Below are 5,523 nucleotides of genomic sequence, written 5' to 3' on the forward strand. Positions count from 1 at the left end.
ATAACAAGTCTTTTTAGAGTTATTCTAGCCACTAAAGCTGTAAGAACCGTGTTTCAATCTGTCATAACAAGTCTTTTTAGAGTTATTATAGCCACTAAAGTTGTAAGAACTGTGATGCAATCTGTCATAAGTCTTTTTAGAGTTATTGTAGCCACTAAAGTTGTAAGAACTGTGTTGTAATCCGTCATAACAAGTCTTTTTAGAGTTATTATAACCACATTAGTTGTAAGAACTGTGTTGTAATCCGTCATAACAAGTCTTTTCAGAGTTATTATAGCCACTAAAGTTGTAAGAACTGTGATGCAATCTGTCATAAGTCTTTTTAGAGTTATTGTAGCCACTAAAGTTGTAAGAACTGTGTTGTAATCCGTCATAACAAGTCTTTTTAGAGTTATTATAGCCACTAAAGTTGTAAGAATTGTGATGTAATCTTCATAACAAGTCTTTTAGAGTTATTATAGCCACTAAAGTTGTAAGAACTGTGTTGTAATCCGTCATAACAAGTCGTTTTAGAATTATTGTAGCCACTAACCTTGTAAGAACTGTGTTGTAATCCGTCATAACAAGTCTTTTTAGAGTTATTCTAGCCACTAAAGTTGCAAGAACCGTGTTGCAATCTGTCATAACAAGTCTTTTTAGAGTTATTATAGTCATTAAAGTTGTATGAACTGTGTTGTAATCTGTCATAACAAGTCTTTTTAGAGTTATTCTAGCCACTAAAGTTGTAAGAACCGTGTTGTAATCTGTCATAACAAGTCTTTTCATAGTTATTATAGCCATTAAAGTTGTAAGAACTGTGATGTAATCTGTCATAACAAGTCTTTTTAGAGTTATTATAACCACTAAAGTTGTTAGAACTGTGATGTAATCTGTCATAGCAAGTCTTTTTAGAGTTATTATAACCATTAAAGTTGTTAGAACTGTGTTGTAATCTGTCATAACAAGTCTTTTCAGTGTCATTATACCCATTAAAGTTGTAAGAACTGTGATGCAAACTGTCATAACAAGTCTTATCAGAGTTATTATAGTCACTAAAGTTGTATGACTTGTGTTGTAATCTGTCATAACAAGTCTTTTTAGAGTTATTATAGCCACTAAAGTTGTAAGAATTGTGTTGTAATCTGTCACAACAAGTCTTTTTAGAGCTATTATAGCCATTAAAATTGTAAGAACTGTGTTATAATCTGTCATAACAAGTCTTTTTAGAGTTATTATAGTCACTAAAGTTGTAAGAACTGTGATGTAATCTGTCATAACAAGTCCTTTTAGAGTTATTATAGATATTGAAGTTGTAAGAACTGTGTTGTGATCCGTCATAACGTCTTTTTAGAGTTATTATAGTTACTAAAGTTGTAAGAACTGTGATGTAATCTGTCATAACAAGTCCTTTTAGAGTTATTATAGATATTGAAGTTGTAAGAACTGTGTTGTAATCCGTCATAACGTCTTTTTAGAGTTATTATAGCCATTAAAGTTGTAAGAACTGTGATGCAAACTGTCATAACAAGTCTTATCAGAGTTATTATAGTCACTAAAGTTGTATGACTTGTGTTGTAATCTGTCATAACAAGTCTTTTTAGAGTTATTATAGCCACTAAAGTTGTAAGAATTGTGTTGTAATCTGTCACAACAAGTCTTTTTAAACTTATTATAGCCATTAAAGTTATAATAACTGTGTTGTAATCTGTCATAACAAGTCTTTTTAGAGTTATTATAGCCATTAAAGTTGTAATAACTGTGATGTAATCTGTCATAACAAGTCTTTTTATAGTTATCATAGCCATTAAAGTTGTAAGAACTGTGTTGTAATCCGTTATAACAAGTCTTTTTAGAGTTATTATTGCCACTAAAGTTGTAAGAACTGTGACGTAAACTGTCATTAAAATTATTTTTGAGTTGTAATCTGTCATTAAAATTATTTTTACAGTTTTAATCTGTCATTAAAATTATTTTTAGAGTTGCAATCTGTAATTAAAAATATTTTTAGAGCTGTAATCTGTCATAGAAATTAATTTCAGAGTTGTAATCTGTAATTAAAATTATTTTTAGAGTTGTACTTTGTCATTAAAATTATTTTTAGAGTTCTAATCTGTCATTAAATTTTTTAGAGTTGTAATCTGTCATTAAAATTATTTTGAGAGGTGTAATCTGTAATTAACAATATTTTTAGAGCTGTAATCTGTCATTAAATTTTTTTAGAGTTGTAATCTGTCATTAAAAATTATTTAGAGTTTTAATCTGTCATTAAAATTTTTTTGGAGTTGTAATTTGTGATTAAAATTATTTTTAGAGTTGTAATCTGTCATTAAAGTTATTTTTAGAGTTGTAATCTGTCACTAAAATTAATTTTAGAGTTGTAATCTATCATTAAAATTATTTTTGAAGTTGTAATCAGTCATTAAAGTTATATTTAGAGTTGTAATCTAGTCATTGTGTTTGTTATCATACAAAGCATACATTATAAAAATCGGAGTTTTTATTAAAAGTACCAATACATGAAAGGATTTTATGATTGATTTAACTGGCGCTAGAATACATAACACATGTGTACGTTATATATGGATCGTACAGGCAAGGCGATTGGTACCGTTTACCTGCGGACCCTGGATCGTATCTCTCTTGAGTACAAATTAAAATTCTAAATTATTAATAAATCTGTCTAAATCATCAACACTCGGCGTTTCATCGATATCAGTTATACAATCACTACTATCATCGCCATCTTTGTCCAACAATTTTGCATTTCCATTAAAATCTTTAAGTACATCTCATCATCTCTGCTCATCTACTGACGGAGCTACTAAATACAACTTATCCCATTTGAGCCATCTCATATCAAATTAAGTAATAATTGCGTCTTACCAATTCCAGATGGACCTATTGTTATCATTTTGATAGAATTTGGTAGCGCTGGATGATGTTTGATTGGCTCTAGTTTCCGTGTTGCTGAGAAATCAATGACATTCATGTTATATAAATATGATAAATAATATGGATTTATAATGTTTGCGTTGTAGAGTTAAAACTCCAACTACTGATTTATCCACTGTTACAACAAAAAAATAAAAGAATAGCATACGGTGGAAGATGTGTAATATGTAACAGAAACAATTTTTCGTTTTTACCTAGAATTGAACATAAAGACGGCGGTGATATTGCTACATTAATGTCAAAATTTCCAGGAACTCCATGGGCCAAATACCCAGGAGAAAAACATCTTCCTGCATATAATTATTGTCGTCATGGAATCCGACTTGATATCCAACCAATACCTGGAGAGTATCCTATAAACGATATTGATTGAGCATATCACGTTCATGATGTAGCTTATAAAATTAAAAATCTACAAGATAGACATATTGCAGATATGAAGTTAATTCATTCGTTAAATTCCATAAAAAATAAAAATATCAGAGAATCATTAGCTAATTGGTTGGTAAGATCTGCGATGAAAAGTAAACTAGCATTAGAGGCTGGTAATTAATTAATCAATTATTAAATAATGGAATCGATTTATCATAGTCCAAGGGGATACTGGAGAGGTAGAGCAGCAATTAGTAAACTCGCTGAAGCAGCAGGTGTCATACGTTATGCCGCCGCAGCGTGGTTAGCACGACAAATAATATGGCAAAATTAACTACCACCGCCTAAACGAATTCATCATGCACATTTCGATGTCAGCGTTCCTAATGAAGTTCATCAGGCGGATCTTTTGTTTTTTAGCATGTGATACTATTAAAATTGGGAGACGTTGATTAACGTACAAATGCGCGTTGACTGTCATTGACGTTGCAAGTAGATATAAAGAAGCAGAGCTATTATCAACTAAAACAGCGACTGAAGTTGTATCTGCGTTTGAACGAATTTATCAACGAGGACCATTACCATGGTCACATTTACTACAGGTTGATCCAAGCAAAGAATTTCTTGGTGCAGTATCATCGTTGATGAAGCGACATAATGTCAAAATACGACGAGGACAGACTGCAATTCATCGTGATCAGGCAATTGTTGAACGATTTCATCGAACACTTGCTGAGCGGTTATTTAGTTATCAATATGCGAAGAAAATAATTCAGGATACGACATCTCGCGAGTGGGTTGCGAGATTACCAAGTGTGATACTGCGTTAAATAATGAATTTGCTCGAACAACTGCCATGAAACCTATTAATGCAATTACAAAAAAACATACCCGTACAACGACATGAATTTTCAGCGCAGCCAGTATTAGGCAATGTTACTATAAAATATTTATATGAACCCGGTGAAGTTTAAGGCGGTAAAAAAAAGAGCGACTGATCCTATTTGGAGTGTAACGACACATACAATTTTCAGCGTGGTAAGATCCACGGGTAGATCCGCAATCTATAAATTAGATTAAATTGCTCCTCAACACGGATTTGTGCGTGAACAATCACAAATAATTCCTGCAGATACACAATTACCACCGCAATCACTTAACTAGCACGTCGACGTCAGTTACATTCAAGACAGGTCAGCATCACATTTTCGCTCGTATGACCAAGACTACTATCTTTTCTATCCACGCTAAATTGTCTTGGATTATTACTCGAGTACTGTCATAACATTATACAATTACAGCTCGCACAATGATTATTCTGCTGTTGTTTCAGCGCTATGATAAATTCAACAGCTAGATCAAATTCGCTTTTTTTTTGTAACATTCTTTATAACAAACTATTTTTTTTGTGTTATTATATCAACTTGACATTTGTCAATGCCTCGATATTTATCGAGGACATCGCCAGTAGTTTCTGTATAGTCTATGATTATTCTCCGCAGCTGAGATATTCTTCTAACTCGAGACACTGCGAGATAACTAAATTTGACCACTCGATACGATCATCGACAATTCAAACTCGAGTAGCAGAGATGGTTAACCCCTAAGATGAATGTATCGTCATCGCGCATCCTAACGTCCACGGGGATTAATCAGCATGTAGCACATCGTCAACAATATTGACGTCAACCAAAACAACATCATTTAACACGAGATTCTGTTTCTCAGTCTGCCCTGGTATACCAACGTCGATATTCTGCCCTTGCGTATCTGCTGTCGATAACCCAGCAGCACTGGTAATTCTGGAAACTTTTCTTTATGTAACATAAATAATTGTTGTTGAAGTGTATCACGAACTATCTTTCTACTTGCAACTATCAAATCATCTGGTCTCCACAAATTCCAAAAATTGTTAATAGGGGTTTCTGAAATTATTTTACGCCTTACTTCACATTGAATTTTATTCGGTTGTGTCTGATTAATTTCTTAGACTCTCTTAATTCTACATCAAGAGATCTATGATGATTAGTTATTTCTTCATAATAATCTACAAAATTCTTTAGCTAATCAAGCGGAGATAACCCAGCTAAAGGTGATGGTTGACCACGATCGCCACATATTATCACGCAGTATTTTATGTTAATAACCAATCAAGAAATGTTTTTAAAGTTTCTAAAGACACTGTACATATTTCATCCCAAACGATAATCTTTGGAATAT

The sequence above is a fragment of the Sinohyriopsis cumingii genome, chromosome 17, assembly GCF_028554795.1.
Source record: "Sinohyriopsis cumingii isolate HCF-2022 chromosome 17, ASM2855479v2, whole genome shotgun sequence".
In the NCBI taxonomy this organism is placed as follows: Eukaryota; Metazoa; Mollusca; class Bivalvia; order Unionida; family Unionidae; genus Sinohyriopsis; species Sinohyriopsis cumingii.